General features: G+C 54.2%; 1 protein-coding gene across 3 annotated transcripts in view; it reads left to right on the top strand.

Moving 5' to 3' along the window:
• RNF220 (ring finger protein 220) overlaps window positions 1-18,034 on the top strand; it is a 311,685-nt gene that overhangs the window by 109,095 nt on the left and 184,556 nt on the right. The window lies entirely within an intron of this gene.

Below are 18,034 nucleotides of genomic sequence, written 5' to 3'. Positions count from 1 at the left end.
TTCCCTGCACCATTCCCTGCAGTGGGAATGTCTGCCCGTCCCATGCAGGGTGGCCAGGCCGCTAGAATCACCCTAGTGCCAGAGTTTTGCTGGGAGGCCTTGGTGGCGGAAGCAGATGGGAAGCTTGGGGGGATGAACTTGGGAAGCTGGCAAGGGAGCCTGGGCGTGAGGGAGCCCTGTTTGGAAGGCAAGCAGAGGGCGGAGGCCCCCCACGTGCTGGGGGATGCACAGAGTGGACCTGCTGGGTGGGGACAGAGCCTGCTCCAGGAGGAGGTCAAAAAGGCAAAGTTTCCTGGGAGGTGAATTATCAGTGGGAGCAATATTGGCAGGTCAAGCACCTCAGCGCTGGGGTAATAGAGTTAAGGTGCCGAGCCTGGGAGGGAGCCCGGGTGAGGAGTGCAGCATTAAACCGATGAGCACAGCTTAATCTGCCCCGAGCAAGGGCAGCGGGGTCTTTAATATTGTGTCAGGCTCGCAGGGCCGCAGTGGCGGGTTATCCTTCACGGCAGCTAATGCCACTGGGCTAACTGAATTAGCCCCTTCTTCAACGGGGTGAGCACGGGGTTGCCGGGAGGCCGATCGTGCCTCGCAGCTGCAGGGAGAGCAAGTGATAGCCTGGAAATTCAATCAGGTGAGGAGGCTGCCATGGTCCCCAAAGACACAGATGTTCCCATCCGCTGGATGCTCCGTGTGCCGGCAGTGGTGGTGGTGAGGAAACCGGAGGGGAGTGTTTCTCTTGCTCCTACCATGGGGAGAGCGCCCACCGTTAGCCCACCGCTTGGTCACGGCTCGCTCAGAGGGTGTTGGTTGGCCTTTAAAGCCACAAAGAACCCTGCCCTGTCTCCTGCCAATAACATTCTCCCAACCTGCCGGCTGCCCCTCTCCGAGTGCTTGGCACAGGCGGCCTGCCCTGCATGGCTGCGTATTTATATCGCATTACTCACCGTGATATACGGCCACCTCACTGTACACCTATGGAAAGTGACTTGCTCAAGGCCATACACTGTGTCTGTGGCAATGTCGGGGATGGAGCCCAGGTGTCCTGGCTCACAGTGCCCCCTGCTCTAATCACTGGACCCTCCTCTCCTCCCAGTTCAGAGCTCAGTGGTCCTGATGCCAAGGCCCACCTGCTCAAACCACTAGACATCACTGCCTTCCTAGAGCTGGGAATAGGCCCCAGGAGTCCTGACGCCCATCCAGTCTCCTTCCAATTCCCGTGTTTCCACCTGAGCGAGCGGTGGGAATTAATGTTTATGAATAGCTTTGTACTGGTTATTAATGAGAGCTCCTACTTATAGGGGTAGACACTTCTCCCCTTCCACCCCCACCCTTAGAAAATCTCTCCAACACATAGCTGGTGTCTCTAGTATTATTCATAGATTCATAGATTCTAGGGCTGGAAGGGACCTCGAGAGGCCATCGAGTCCAGTCCCCTGCCCTCATGGCAGGACCAAATACCATCTAGACCATCACTGATAGACATTTATCTAACCTCCTCTTAAATATCTCCAGAGATGGAGATTCCACAACCTCCCTAGGCAATTTATTCCAGTGTTTAACCACCCTGACAGTTAGGAACTTTTTCCTAATGTCCGACCTAAACCTCCCTTGCTGCAGTTTAAGCCCATTGCTTCTTGTTCTATCCTTAGAGGCTAAGGTGAACAAGTTTTCTCCCTCCTCCTTATGACACCCTTTTAGATACCTGAAAACGGCTATCATGTCCCCTCTCAGTCTTCTCTTTTCCAAACGAAACAAACCCAATTCTTTCAGCCTTCAGCCTTATTATTAGTTTCTTTTTAATTACAGTAATTCTGTGTCCTCCTCGACACGCCTGAAACGAAACCCTTTCCAAATGATAGCCATGGTGCACCTCCGTGGCAAGCAACCCCCCAAAAGCAGGGTACTTCAGATGTGGGCCCAGGAATGCAGGCTAGCGAGCAGGGTACTGGGTTCTATTCCTGGCTTCACCACCTGGGTGACCTTAGGAAAATCGCTTCTCCTCCCTGTCCCTCATTATGGCCAGCCGTAGATCTCCTATGGCAAGTGCGATGTAAGAGCTGGATATGATGATTATCTCTGCGTGGAGCAGCAAGGACACGGCATGCATGGATGACACAACTGATACTACCTAGCCCCGTTTCCCAGTCGTTTGTCTAAGCCAGTGCAAAAAAGACTCCCATTTTCCTCACCCATTATACAAACAAACCAATCAATCAGGTCTAAAGACACAGGGAGTGATATGTCACCCTCCAGAAGTTACTTTTGGTGTCTCATTTTTAATGGCATCATTTTTTAAACCAAGTTAAAACACAGCTCCTAGTTAATACCTAATAACGTAAAGCCTGGGGCTGCTGTCTGTGCACTGCCGCTTCCCCACAGGATGGAATCCACAGCTACTCAGATGTGTGTCCTGGGCCATATACTGCTCACATCTAACGGGGAGAGTTTCCTTTAGTTCAAGTGGAAAGAGGCCTTAGCTTTTGGACCAAGAGGGTGGGCGTTCTTTCCCTGCTGTAAAGAAGTTTAAAATGTTCAGCACAGAGACGTTCAGGTGCACCGGAACAGACACCGTAGAAGAACCCTAAAATCCCGGCTGGCTGCAGATTTGTTAGCAGAGTGATACTGGTTTACACCGAGAGGGGAAGGGACTTGCCCAAGGTCGCTCTGGGAGTCATTAGCAGCCTACAATAGACTCCAGGAGGCCCGACTCAAGCCTGCGATGCCTATGCTGCATCCCCTCCCACGTGGCCTCTCTCCTCTCATGGTGAAGCAGCTCCTTATTTGGGGAGGAAATCGCAGGATTCTGCTCTGTTTTAGGGGGCTGGGACAGGGTTTAAAATACCACCATCGGCATGCCAAGGCCAGTGACCCTGCGGGGCTCAGGAGAAAGGGATGGCCGGGGGGGCTGAAGGGCAGAGTTGCTGTTGCGAAGTGCTGCGGTGGGCCAGGCACCTTTCCCCCGACACTCCCACCCCTGGGGGGTCTTACCCCTTTTCCACATGCTAAGGAATGATCTGCACAAGGCCACGTGCTTTGGGGGAGTCCCCTTCCAGCCCAAGCCTACAACCCCTCTAGCCCCCCTAGTGCCAAGCACCCTGATCCCAAACCCTGCTCGCCCACCTGGCATCCACCTGGGCCCCGGCGCATACAGATGCCAGCCACAGCCCCTCCCTCTCCTCCCCTGCCTCCTCTCCGGTCCCCCACCTCCTTCCACAGTGTGTGCCTCCTCCTCCCCCCAGGCTTCCACGCGGTTATAAATGGAGGTTCTGGCTGCCTTTAAATAGTCATATCTATCAGGCGAGCTCACGTCGGCCATAAATTTTACAGTAATGATGATTTTCTAAATGGGCCGACTGGAGCTATTTCCGCTTCAGCCTCCAGTTACTGCACACACGTGTCATTCCCCCCTCCCGTCCCTGCGTCTTCCTCTCCCCCTGGGGCCCAGAGGCCCATTTGTTGTCCCCCTAATTGTCATTTCTCCGGCGTGCTCTTGGGCAGGGGCTGGAAGTGGAAGTGACCTTGTCTCCCGATCAGCTTCGTGCTGGGGCTCCCGCCCTCCCTGTGTCCCTGACTTACAAGAGCAAGGCAAGGAGGTGGTTTCGGCGTGCGTTGGGGGTGTGTACGGGGGACAGGGACAAACCAGATGGCTCCAAATATGGCAGAGGGGACTGGCTCCAGAGGCACAGCCATCTGGATGTCATTACTGCCAGTCGTCCCCTCCCCAGTCGTGTGAAACAGGCCCGGCGCGTGAAAGCTATAATTATGGGTAATCCCTTCTCACTGCGCATGGTTTGAATTTGGCACAACAGGAATGTGAAAGGGAGAAGGGGAAATACTGACCAGACCCTCGGAGGGGCCAACATCTGCATGAGTCATCAGTGCACATCTGGCTCCAGCGCTGGGATTGGAAGCTCCCATAGTGAGTGGAGATGGAAAAGACCGTTGCTGCACCAAGTGTAGCCGTCTCCCAGTAAGGACAGGCATAGACCCCCCCGCCCCCGAGGGGACGTTGGGCTGACACCACACTTGTTATTCCTTTGGACTGACCCTGCCCAGATGAGCTGAAAAATGCAGACCTAGGTTTGTCTGGAGGACGGCCCTCCTGTTTGCCTCACAGTGCGCCAGGATAACCTAGCAGTGTGACACTTTGGGAGCCACAGGGCTATGGGGCAGTGCGGGCTAGAGCTTAGAGGTGGCAGAGGTTAGGAGTTGGGAGTCCTGGGTTCTGTTCCCAAATCTGCTGCTGCCTCGCCGTGTGGCCTTGGGCCAGACATGTGGCTTCTTCGTGCCTCAGTTTCCCCATCTGTAAAATGGGGTGGATAATGCTCCTCTCTCCCCCACCCCATGCGAAATGCTTTGAGATCCTCTGTGTAAGTGCAGGGTCTGATTTACCCTTGCAACAAGAGGGGTGAGGTGATCAGACTCCTCCTGATATGAACCAGAGCTGGTGTCGTGCCACACAGCTCTCTGATGAGGTGCTCCGCAGAGTATGTCTGGAGCTCGAGGGCTGATCTCTGCCGGCAGGGGCAGGGTGCCGTACATAGCGTGTCCTTCAGTCAGTATCTGTGGCTGCTGTGGGGCCATCCCAGGACCGGTGAGCTGTTCACGGCAGTCGCGTCTCTGAGGCTGTCCTGCAAAGTGTGAGTACAGTCAGGTCCCATTGGCTTCAGAGGGAAACGGGGGCTTTGGGCTCCTGGCAGGATCAGGCCCTTGAACAAAGAGAGACGAGATAAACCTGGAGGCAGGTGAATCCTGCATGGGCCCAGGCCAAAGCCCTCTTTGCATATAGCCTGGGGGTGGGGGGGATCTCAGTAAGGATGGAGAAGATCCATTCGGGTGAGACCTGCTCTTGCTTGTTTTCTTTGGCCTCCTCTAATGGGGCAGCAGGTGGGTCCGGGTGGACGGGCTTTGAAAGGTGCTTACACGCCGGAAGCAGAGAGAATGGGTTTGGGAGGCTGGATGACTCAGGGGACTGGCAGCGGGCTTCCGACCTTTCCCCTCCGGGCTGCGACTTGAAAACCAGCCTAAGTCAGTAGCGAGTGGAAGCTGTTAAATCTGGCGGCTGCTTAGAGACCCAACGTGTGAAATTAGTTTGATCAGGCTCAGTCCGGTTCACAGTGGGACAGGCGCCCACATCACAGCGGGAATTAACAGGGTCCCCGTCTAGTCTGTGCCGGTTCTTATCCCACCCTCCTCCCCAGAGTATCTGAGAACCTTCCCGTCGTGACTAATGTCTGTCACCTGCCCTTCGTTCTTTCTCTCGTTCTGCCCCCGAGGGGAGAATTGTGTGTGCAGTGGGGTGCTCTGTTTTGGTAGGGTTGTTTTAATGAGTGTGATTAACGGTGTTATTTATGTACATGCTGCTGTGTTGGGCTTATCTCGGCGAAGGTGAGGGCAAAGGCGGTTTGGATGCTGAGAGACCCTGGAGACTGAGCGCCCCTCTCTGCCTAAACAGGGGGCATTCCAGGGCAGAGAAGGAGCTCACCTATGGCACAGCGTGGGGGAAACTGCACCTGTTTGAACCTCAGTCTGTGGGTCAGTGACTAGCTTAGGTCTAGGGTGCAGCTTATCAAAGGGAAGGTTAAACAGTGACTTGATCACAGTCTACAAGTACTTACGCGGAGAAGAGATTTCTGATAGCAGGGGGTTCTTTCATCTAGCAGAAGAGGGGAGAGCATGATCCCATGGCTGGAAGCTGACGCTAGACAAGTTCGGACTAGAAACAGGGCACAATTTTTTACCAGTGAGAGTCATTAACCATCGGAACAACTTACCCAGGGGTGTGATGGATGCATCATCACGGACAGGCTTTAAATCAAGACTGGCTGCCTCTTCCTAAAAGCTCTGCTCCAGGCCACACACCAGGCCTGGACTCCGTGCAGTAATCGCTGGGGCAGTTCTTCAGCCTGTGTCATGCAGGGGATCGGACTAGAGAGCACAACGCTCCCTTCTGGCCTTGCCATCGGTGGAGCCGCGACGCTGGCTTCTTTCACCAGCACCGGGAAATCCGATGGCAAAGTGCAGCGAAATCCCCTTAAAATGGGTAAAAGGATGAACTGGACAATCTAAGAGGAGCGCTCTGCGCGGGGACAGCCCTGCTCCCAAGAGAGCCCAGAGGCCATCTGCGGCAGGGCTGCGACCCTTGCTTTGCATCCTGGGTTTCTCCCAGGCTCAAGTCACACGGCGTCTCCAGCCACCTCTGCTTGTCTGCAGTAACAAAGTGACACCCAGAGGAAGAGGGAGGGGCTTGGAGGGCTCCACTAGGTAAGGGGGGGCATCACTGCATGGCACAGGGTGGGGAACGGTGAGAGGGGTTTAAGTCAGTCACTGCCAGCGCCTGGGACCTCTTGTTCGTTGTCTTGTTCTAGGAGTTTGCTTCTGCTCTGTTCCCCTGCTCGCTCATTGTGTGTATGGCAACTGGATACTGGAAGGGGATGCCGGAGTCAGGGGTAGATCCCAGAGGGGGGTGGATAGACGAGATGGCTAGAATTCATGGACAGGTTCCAAAGGGGAGCTCTGTGTTCATCTCCAGCAAACTCTGCTCCCTCAGACTCGGAGGTTGGTCTCCTCTTGGACTGGAACTGAGCCGGAGAAGCTCTGGCCAGTCAAAGCTCCTTGACGGACGCGATGGATCCAGGACGTGATGGAAAAGACACATCGATGTCCTAGTGAAACACCCACTGGACATTCCTTGGGTAGCAGTGTAAGCTCAGAGCGCTCACCGCCTTGTCCCGTCCAACACGCTCCCCGACTCCCTGGGTGTATAATTTGCCCATCAGCCCAGCCGAGGAGCTGTGTGTGTTTAATTTGGGGGTGACTTTTGTGAATTTTAATGTAGGTGCTGCTTCTGCTTGTCTTTCCTAGATTTTATAGTGGACCTCACTCTGCATCTGCTACACAATCTCCATCTCTTCCAGTTGTGAGACCCCCCCACCAACACTGCTGTTACCCCTCAATCCCGCCCCACATCCCTCCTGGCTGATCCAGCATTGAGCTACCCAAACACACGCTCTGCCAGTGCCCCTCAATCCCGACCTGCAGCCCCCCTGCTATTCCGGCCCTGGGATTCCTTACAGCTGTAGCAATAATGCCTTTATCCTATCACAGGGCTGTTATCTTTTAAAGATCTGCCGCACACCCAGTACAGAGGAAGAATTATGCCCTATTAATAGTACCCTGATTTTGTATGGCAATATCACTTTATAAACATAAAATAGACAGGACCGCTTTCCTGAAATGCAGCTACTTCTTGGGTGGAATATGGAAGCTGTTTAACAGCGCACCGTAACGCTGGAAGTGACAAAGAATATTGTTTCTCTTTAAACCTGTGGGGGAAATGTGGGTGGGGAGACAGTGATACGTTGGGTTGGAATTTAGCCAGGATGCTGGGGTTGCCAAAGGATCTTTAGTGAGCACTGGCCATCAGGGATCTTTGTTTTGCATCTCAGTCAAAAGCCAGCACAGCACCCCTACCGAGGAACGGTCCAGTAACCACCAAGGAGCAAGAGTGCCCCCGTTCAATCATGCACACCCCTTCCTGCAACAGTGATCTCCCAGCTATGCCAGAAACAAACCTCCCTCTGCGTAGCAAAAGACCAAATGCCGTCGCTTCCCAAGGCCGCGAGCCTCACGGGTAAGCCCAGGGGTTTCTGAGCGCCGTGAAGGTGTCCCAGACATTGTCTCTCTTCCAATCAATTTTCCTGATGATTTCTTTCTTGTTTTTTAATTGATGAGGGGCAGGTCTAAGGCGAGTTGCCAGCGGCACCAGCCAAAGCCTCTCTGAGGCGTCACTGGAGCCAGAGGCCTCGTGCTCGGGCCGTGGCGTGTAATGAACTCTCCAAGGACTCGGCTCGTGCTCTGTATGAGCTGAAGAAGCGTCTGGCCCAGCTGTTAACTGTCCCATTTAACATCATAAATTATTAACCTAATTTTGAGGTGGGTCGGTGACGGCTCGTGCTGGTCTCGCCAGCCATTGTGCAGCCTCCGCCTCAGCCGCTCGGTACGGTTGGATCCCGCGGCAGTGCCTCGGGGCTGGCGCAGCTCCAGGGGGCTCAGTGCTGCTGCTCAGTGGTCAAGGGGTGGCCGCTGGCCTGGTTTATGGGTGCCCTGAGCAGCACGTGAGGTCACGGGAAGCTGATTATGTGCCTGCCCTGTGCATTTCTTCCCTTCTCCCCCCCCCCCCCTTCTTTCTTTGATCATGAGCTCAAATTTGTTTTCAGTTTGAACTGCCGCCTTGCTAACCACGAGGGCAGGGGGCCCAGCACAGCCAGGCTCTGTCCCTGGTGGCAGTGGCTCCCCAGTGGATACAGGGTCCCCATGGACAGCCCTGGGGCTGGGGGAATGCAGCAGGAGCCTCTGCCCCAGGGCTCGCTGCAGCCACTCCCCCCCCCGAGATGGGAGCGGATGCTCTTCCCACTTATCCCTCTGATATTTGCTGCTGCTCCCACCTGCCCCTCTGCGTTCACCCGGGCCTGGGGTAGATGCTCCCCAGTTACCTGTTCATTGGGCTGCCCCTTTTTTCTGCTCTCTTCCAACTGGGCAAGAGCCTTTGACCCTTAAAAATCTTGGCCATTAATATGATATATTGGTATACCCCGGCTAGTGGGTGTGACAGCCCTGGCCCTACAGGATGGAATCAGAACCACTCCGCTGTGTGTCAGAGACCCTCAGATGCCTAGTATTTACGGGGATTCTGCTTTCGCTCAAGTGGCAAGAGTTTGTGGATTGGGAGCAGGAGGGGCTGGGGCTGTTCCCGGCCCTTCTGAGTCCGGTGTTTTCTGTGACGTTTCAAGCAAAATGAAAACATTTCGTTTGGGTTAAAATTTTTCACCGATTTTTCAGCAAATTGAAATGAAATGAAAAAGAACCACTTTGTGTGTTGTGTCTCCTCCCTCCCACCCCCCCGCAGACACGCACGCTTTCTTCTTCCTCTCCAAAAGAAAAAAGGGAGGAAAAAGTGAAAAATCAAATCAAAATAAGCATTTTGAATGGAAATGAAATGAAAAATTTTGAAAAACTTTGGTCAAAAAATAGAAAAATCTGAGCAGAAAGGGATTGATTGATTGATTTACCTGCCATGTCTGTTTCTGTCTCACAGCTATTTATCACTGAAAAAATATACAGACAAATCTGTTTTGACCAGCTGTGCTAGCGAGTCCTGCATGGCCTTGGGGTGCTGCCTAGTGATAGCCCCGCTGTCTTGGCAGGCTGTGTCAGAGTGAGTGAATTCCTGTAGCCTCTGCCTGACAGGGCACATCTGCACACAACAGCTGGGAGCGCACATCCCCACGCAGGCAGGCAGAGACGCTAGCGCTGCTTGAGGAAGTGTGCTAGAAATTTCAGTGTGGCCGCAGCATGGGCGGTGGCTTGGACTAGCCACCAAGTACAAACCCGCCTGACCTCTGGGTGTGTGCTAAGAGCTGCCACCGTGGCCACACTCAAGCAGAGCTAGCGTGGGTCTGTCTGCCCGCTCTAGGAATCACGCTGCCAGCTGCTGTGTAGACACATCCCCCATCTCATGCGCGGTCTGAATGGAGCCCAGAAGAGTATGGAAAGGCTCAAGGCCCTTTTCCCCAGCGGTTCACCCTCTTCCCCCCGGGTTACCGTAGCAGAGGGAGACTGCTCAGTGTCTCCGTGCAGTATCCAGGCTAGAGCCCTAGCCTTTCCCGCTGGATTTCCCAGGCTCCCTGGCTTGAAGCTGCACCTGGAGAGTGCTGAACGGCCAAGGTCAGAGGGGGTGGCTTCATTTCTGGTGGCTTTAAAGAATCAGAAGAGCAAAGAAACAGCTTCCCCACCCTACCCAGCCGGGCTAGGGAAGACAGAGAGGTGTCATGCAGACTGTGCCCCAAGAGCAGGAACCTGTACCCCCAAACAGACCTGCCAACAGATCCCCATCTGTGCTAGCCCGAGGCCAAACTCCAGCCTGCAGCAAACGGCTGGATGACCCCCCTCTACTCCAAAGAGAAAGGGGTAATGAGAGCTCAGTCCTACCGAGCCCCAGCCGATTCCAAGGACTGAGGGCTCGATTCTGCCCTCTCTTACTCACTACGAGTGCTACCATACTCCCACTGATTACTCACAAAGGAAGTATCAGAGGGGGAGCCGTGTTAGTCTGGATCTGTAAAAGCAGCAAAGAGTCCTGTGGCACCTTAGAGACTAACAGACGTATTGGAGCATGAGCTTTCGTGCGTGACTACCCACTTCACCCATGAAAGCTTATGCTCCAATACTTCTGTTAGGCTGGGTCTACACTACAGCGGGGGTCCGACCTAAGATACGCAACTTCAGCTACGTGAATACCGTAGCTGAAGTTGCGTATTTTAGGTCGGCTTACCTGGCGGTGAGGACGCGGGAAAGTCGACCGCTGCCGCGCTGCCGCCAACTCCGCTGCCGCCTCTTGCCGCGGTGGATTTCCGGAGTCGACGGCAGAGCGATCAGGGATCGATTTTACCGCGTCTTCACTAGACGCGGTAAGTCGATCCCCGATAGACCGATTGCTACCCGCCGGATCGGCGGGTAGTGAAGACATGCCCTTAGTCTATAAGGTGCTACAGGACTCTTCGCTGCTTTCACAAAGGAAGGTGAGCGGAATCAGGCCTTTCCTGAAGAACTAAACCCCCAGGATACAAATATAGGACCCAATCCTTTACTCAGTAGGTATCAGGCCCATGAAAGTCAGGGGGAGTTTTGGCTGAGTAAGGACCCCGGGGCTTGAGCCACAGGGAGCAAAGTGTGAATGTCAGGAAAATCCCTCCACTCGCCGTGTGCCTAGAGACAGATGAGGAGAGCAATGTGGAGAAGTGGGAATGGATTTTGTTCTTCACACCCAGACACCGCACAGACCTGCTGCGTGCCCACCACACAGCACTCAGCCTACACAGGTGTAAAATCCTCTGCACGGCAATAAAACACTCACATCTAGTCTATATATTTTGTAATCCCTTTAAAGGTTTTTTTTCTTTAAACCCCTTGCCCCAGCTCCCTCCCACTCTCCCCCCAAAAATTATTATAAAGAATTATTGCCATTAGTATGTCTTTCCCAGTGAAAGGAGAAAATCGCCTCATTCATAATTTATACCCTCAATTACTATTAATAAAGAAATATTTCAGCAGAAAATCGCCTGGGAAAATTACACGTAACATTGCATTAACATTCTATTTGAACATTTTCATCACATTTGTTATAGAGTTAATAAGAGGGATATGCTCCCCTGACTTCTTCATGAAATTATGGGCTGCCTATGAGAGTTTAATCTTTTAGACTTTATATAATATATTCACTTTACTAATTGAGCTATCCAAGGAGCAGTTAGGGATGTTCTTAAACGTGGAAGACAAAGTAATCAGGGCCATGACTTCCTGACTGGAGGATCCGCTTCCGGAGATGAGGAGCCACCCATGTGAATTACACACACATGCTTACCTCTTCTCGCTTACCTCTTCTTCTTAAAGCTCAGATTCAACAGCACCACCACAGCCATCGCCATCATCACATGCTGATCTGCTGCCCTCTGTTGGGAGATGCCAGGTGGGGAGCTGGACTGGGCGGGGTGCTCTCCGTTCTTCTGACCTCCCTGATCAGTTATTGTTTGCGACTTTGGGTGTCTTTGTCTGAGATCTAGGGCCGGCCATGCTCTGCAGTGTTGAAGAGCTTCCAGCCAGCCCCGGATGCCAGAGTATCTGAAACGTGTGTTGGGTCAAAGGGAACAGGCATGGGAGATAAGACTGGAGAGTGATAGCGCATTCACCAGCTCCTTGGGGAGGGTGTTTCTGCATGCGATTTGCCTCCACCTGGAACACCATGTTGACCCTCCTTCTGGACGATCTCCTTGTCTCAAAGGAGCTGAGCCCCAAGACAGATTAGGTGGGGAAGAAGCAGAAGGCTAAAGAAAGCTACTTGGGAACAGTGCAGGAGAGGGGACCTTGGAAAGGCAGAATGAGAGAACATGGCTATCATGAAAACATTCGTAATTACAGCTCATTGGGCCTCGGATTCTGATTGCAAAAGTTACTGTAATTTGTACTTAGAAGTTGTAACAAGAACAGCATCTCTCAAGAGTGTTAAACAAAGGAATGTGTGTGAATAGAATCCATAAGGCACAGAGTGTGTATATAGACTGTGTGTATACACATCTCTGTGTAGCATATACACACTTCCCACTCCTACGGTGTAATAATCCTTTCCCCACTCCAACCAGCAACCTCAAACAATGAATGTCGCCTCATCCTGCACTGCCGCCCTTTTACAAATGGGGAAACTGAGGCACAGAGACTGCAGTAACTTGCCTAGGGTAAGATGGCCAGAGTAGAACACAGCCCCCTGTCTTCCAGTCCTCCCTTTCCACGAGACCCTCCTTCCTACATGCACACCATCCGTGTGTGTGATATCAGGCCCAGGGTCTGATCCAAAGCTCATAGGCGTCGGTGGGAGGCTGTCCATGGACTATAACAGACTTCGGTTCCTGGCCCACACCGAGTCTGAACAGGAGGAGGGCTGTTGGCTGATCAGGCATAAGCCCATGCAGCCTGTGCGTGGGTGCAGAGGGTCCACCATGGCCGAGCAATGGCCCGCTGCCCCGGCTGAGAGAGAGGACAGGACCCAGATGCTGCAGTCGGAGCTGCCCCCTTCGGAGTGTCCTCAGCAGCTCTTGGAGCCTCTTTGCAGCCACTAGGGGGTGAGACAGGGGCAGAAGCCGGGAAGTGGCGCCCGGCTGTTGCCAGCTGCAGCCTGGCGCGGTATGTTGAGATGCTGATTGCCAGCCGTGTGCGCAGGACCCATGTGAGAGCAGAACCTGCCCGGAGGTCCAGGCCAGGAGAATCCTGCCCTCCCGCTCGCTAGCATCGCAGAAGCGATTAAAAGGTGCTGTGGATCACATGGCAAAGGCCACTGCAGAGGGAACCAAAGGGTTAACGAGAAGATTCTTTTTGCGCATCAGAATTCGTTAGCTGGGATTCATGAAATAACGTCCGACCCTTCGGAAAGGCCCATCTGCGCAGGAGAGAGCCCAGGCGACGGCAGCGTGGGCTGCCCTGCCTGTCCTGCCCTGCGGGGTGGCCACGTGAGCTGACAGCCAAGGGACCTAGCCCCTGTCTTTGATCCCCTCCAGACAGCCCCTGGCTGGCTGCATCCCAGCCTCAGAGGGGAAACGGCCCGGCATGAGAGTGAGAAAGTGGGAACGGGCTAAAATCCCCTCGACCCACCCCTCCAGGCCTCCCGCCGCCATCGCTTGGATGTGCTCAGGAAGAAATAAAGCAAGCCAGCGTTGCTGAGCTTGGCAGTTGAATCCCCTCCCATGTAACTTCTGTGCGTCAGGGCACGCGAGACCCAGTAAACATCCAGCAGCCTCTGGCAGAGCCCTCGCAGGGCGGCAACCCTCTTGCTTTTCTGCCCCCCACCCCTCCTTCTGCGGAGGAGCCGGAGGCAGGCAGGCCTCTGGGGAGCCCCTGGCCCCCTGGGGTTAGCATCTGGATGCTGGCCCATCGCAGGGGAGGTGGCTGCTGGAGAAAGGGCCCAATGGAGCCATAAAACTGGTGGCTGCTCATCCAGCACAGGGAGATCAAGGCTACATGCCGGGATTTCCCTTCCCCCAGGGCGTGTCAGGGTCATGGGGACAGGTGCAGACCGTCTGGATCCTTAGCCCTTCGCTGGCTCTGTGGTGTGTCCTAGGGGCCAGCGACTTCGCGGTGCCTCTTGCTGACCATAGACCTCATGGCAGGGGACTCCCGGCAAACCAACGGTTTGCACCCACCTTTCTGCCCCAGAGGAGAGGAGCGGTCGGGGACTTTCCCAGTGAAGGGCTTCAGTGTGCGCACAGGCAAACGCAAATCACGCGACAGCCACCCCTCTCCGCAGGGGATTGAACGGGCCACGGCAGCACCCCCAGTTGGGCGGCTCAGCCAGGCAATTGGGGAGGTTCATTTGGCAGAGCGCCGCGTCGCGCAGGCAGAGAGAGGCCTTCCGGGGCAGTCTGCTTGCACCTTGTCACACGCAGAGAGCAGAATCTGATCCCGAACTAAAAAGGTAAAGACAGAAACATTAAGGTTGGAATGCTCCAACATCACTTAAGAACAGGACACCTGGGTCCCTTCCACAGGTCAGTTTAGCTGCCCTTGCTTACACGGTGTCTGCTGTTCACATTGCCCCTGTGTCTCGGACTCCCTTCGAAAGCCCATCAGCATTCCATTTCGGCCTTGTCCCTCCACCCCTCCTGGGAAGTCAGAGACAGAACGAGGGGTGAACGGACTGCGCGGCTTGTGAAACGCCTGCGGCTGGTTCTGGGCAGGATGGAGCGCACTGTGAACAGGACAAGGCTTGTAAACAGCGCTCCAGCTGGGATAAATTTAGCCTGTTGGGGTTGCAGCCCCGGCGCGGCAGGACACGGTGTCAGGGCATTGTCGAGGGGTGAGGGGAGAAAGAAGCTGAGTAAACAAACACCGCTTGTCCCTTTTTCTTTTCTTTTTTTCGTCCCAGTGTTGTTATTTCAGCCGGACAATTGCTCTGCAGATCGAGGGAACAAGCTGGCTCCCAGTGCCTCCCTTTCGTATTGTGTTTTCTCATGGGAATTTGTCCTTGCGTGTGTGTGTGTGTGTATGTGTGTGTGTGTGTGTGTGTGTGTGTGTATCTGTGTATAGACAGAAAATAGTCTATATAAATATATTTATACTGGGGTGGAGTATATTTACTTTCTTAAAACCCAGGTGAGTCAAAATATGTTGGATTTTGCTACCGTGGACGATTCTGCTTTTCCTGAGCGTGTGCAGCACACAATAATGCTCATGTATGCATGTGCTTGTGCATACGTGCGTATAGTTTACACTCGGTGCACGTTTGTGCAAGCGTGCATACCTTCTGCACACTGCATATGCATCTGTTAAGGACAGGGAAAGCTTATGGAGTTGGAAGGCTTTGCAAGACTTTCCAGCTCATTTTGGGGCACACAGAGAGGGGGAAGCGAGTTGCCCCGAGTGTAAACTATACGCACGTATGCACAATTATTCTGTCTGTGGCAGAACTAGGAAAAGAACCCAGGTATCCTGACACCCAGCCCTGTGCTCTAACCACGGGATCATCCTAGGTCTCAAGAGTCACATGCGTGAAGCGTTTGGGTCAATTCTGCTTGGCTAGGACCCTGGTCTGCGCTGAAGGCTGTGCGTTAGAGGCATCCTCATTTTCATGTCTTAATTTTATTTTCCCCACATCTCTCCCTCTCGCTTTCTCTCTCTCTCTCTCTCACACACACAAACCGCTATTGGAAAAACGATTTTAATACCCATGGCACATTGTCCGGGTGTGATATACAATCCAATGGCATGTGGCATTTGGAAAAGGTCACTTCTCCCATCAGGATTCATTATCCTGCTTCAGCCCAGGAAGCCACAGGGTTACCAGACCCCTTGCCCCCTCCCATGAGGCATTTGGAAAGCTGAGAGCAGGGATGAGGAAGCTTCATGGGTAAGGCTGGAAACTGAGCAGTGTCAGCATGGTCCCTGCAGCTCCAAAAGCACAGGCTGCGGCTTCTCCAGGTAACGGGGATCTCCCTCTGTTGGCACTAGTAGCAGGTCCTGTATCCTCTCTGTGGAGCAGCCACTAGAGGGTGCTGTCACGCACCTCGCTTATCATTTCCGCGCCAGTAGTGCCAGAGGCCTCAGGCGGGGATGGGAGGGTAACGGCTGGGCCGTGTTCCGATGGAAAGATGGCAGGTGCTGACCCCATCTCCCACTCCAGGTCAGCAGTCCCAGGGGAACATCGCCTCTTCATGTTGAGTTCACAGGCTGGTCCGACTGCCCTCCGTCGGGTGACATCAACGCTACTTAGCTGGGGTGGGAGTTCTATCCCCAGCCTGCCCCTGTCTCCTGAGTGGCTGTGCTGGGTCACTCTGTTGACTTCAGAGAGGTCACTACAAGTGGAAAACTGGCTCAGTGACGCCAGCAGAGTGAGATCACACATGTGTTGGGCCCCTGTGGTTTCCTCCTTGTTGGTCCATCCAGCAGCTCCCAAGAGATCAGCTCATGAGATATCAAGTGTCTTCCATTCTTCAGCCCAGACCGGTGAAACCTGGCCATGCCGGCCCCTCAGCGGCCTAGCTGATGAGAGGTAGCTGTGAGAGCTGTCATCCCAGCTCTGCCTCTGGAGTCACTGTGACCTTGGCCACGTCACGTCACTTCACCTCCCTGTGCCTTAGCTTCCTTCTCTGTACGTACGGCTCATGTCGGGAGCCTGGCGGTGTGAATGTCTGTGCATTATCCCCGGGGTGGAGGCGGGTTAGCACAAGTCCTGTGTGCTTTGCAGTCTCTGTTCCTCGCCGCGCGGTGCCCTGCCTCTGCATGGACCCAGAACGAAAACGCACCTCTTCCCTGTTTCACTTGTTTTATTTTTCACTGCGCTGGTTTTGAAGCGTCCCTTCAGCTCGCAGCTCGTGACGTTGGGCTGATCCTCTGGTGGCGAGGAGAAACCTATGCAAGTTCTGGACGCCCAGCTCCTCCACGGTTACCCTCCCTCACGTGGCCTGCCTGGCAAACTCCTCTTAGCACTTGGGCCTGTCAGCTCGGGGGGCACTCAGAGTCCTCTAGGGCTCATCCCTATTCTGGGTGGGAGAGCCCTGGTGCTGTGCAGAATGCACCAGGCTTTCACTTCTGCAGAGCTGCGGTTGAACTTTGCTGTGGTTACAGTGAGTTTGATTAGTCTCAACCCAGCTCCTCAGAGAGATTTGTCCACACCAGTGAGCATCCTGGGCAGCCGAGCGTGGCTGAGGGTGGGGGAAAGGTGCAGGTCGGGATTGAGAGGCACTGGCAAAGCGGTGTGTGTGTAGTGCTCAGGGCTGGGTAAGGACTGAGAGCCATCAGCAGAGCAGCTCTTGCCTTTCCCTCTGTTCTGTTCCGGTTCCCATACGATGCCTGTCGTTGTGGGATCTGAGCGCCTACCCCTCCAGCTTTTCCCTGCACTACCCTTCCCAAACCCTTCCCAGGGAAGCGCTGGGGATCACAGTCTGAAGCTGCCTTCAGGTCACACACATGGGACAGCAAGGCAAATCAGCCCACTTTGTGAGGCCTTTGGAGATGGTGACTTCAGGCCTCTGTTTGAGGCCTGGAGCGGGGGGTCCATTTTCCTAGTGGGTCGTATCATCCAGAGCTGAGGTGGGGAATTTCTCTTACATACTGCTGGGGATTTCCTCGCCGTTCCCGTGTGTCCTCCTGTCAGGTCACCTGGTGGGTGAGCCACAGGGGCTTGGCCTCAGGAGTCCTGGGTTCTCCTCCCGGCTCTGATACAAACTCCCTGGGTAAGTGTGGGCCCTGCCCCTCCTTGGGCCTCGGTTTCCCCACCTGTAGACGGGTGAGTTGTGAGAAGGAGTGTTTGTGCAGTGCATTGAAGATGCAGAGCCCCAGGCGTTTACTGGAAGGGCAAAGTCTGGTGGAGGAGCGCGTCTTCCTCGGGGCGGGCGGGGAGTGGCTGTTCCAGGGGAGCGAGAATCTGATGGTTTTTGCGGAGGGGAGAGGAATTTGATGCCTGCTGCAAGATGACTTAGTGTGCAAAGGGTGATGGTAAGCGAAGCCCCTTCCTGCCATATAAACACCAGTGAGTTATGGGTACCCCAGCCTCTAATTATGCAGTCAGCCCCAAATAGCTCTGTCTAACGAGGCTGACAGACTAATATCTCAAGAGCCCTTAATGCGTTATCATCTCTCGCTGTATGACCTCATATTTATAACTGCTCTGGTGGGAGGCTGAGAAACGTCCTTTTCTCCTCCCCCCCCATAGCCTCCCCAGAGCAGGGGCTCTCCAGCCTCATCTGTTCGGATCAGGAGGAGAGAGGAGAAATCTCCCCATCCATCACCAGTAAAGTTCGCGCAATTAGATGATTAAAGACATTTTTTATAATATTTGGAAGAGGCTTTGAAACGTCTCTCAGAGAGCGTGATTAATGCCTGCTTAACCCTTCCCTGGCCTGGCTGGAGAGCCTGCCTCGGAGGAGCCCCAGAACAGCAATGGGCCGCCCGGCGGCTGCAGGCTGCACACAGCTCTGTTCCTCTTCGCTCC

This window comes from Terrapene carolina, unplaced genomic scaffold, assembly GCF_002925995.2.
Source record: "Terrapene carolina triunguis isolate 2854851 unplaced genomic scaffold, T_m_triunguis-2.0 Scaffold110, whole genome shotgun sequence".
NCBI classification, from domain to species: domain Eukaryota; kingdom Metazoa; phylum Chordata; order Testudines; family Emydidae; genus Terrapene; species Terrapene triunguis.
This window is presented reverse-complemented; position numbering and strand designations above follow the sequence as displayed.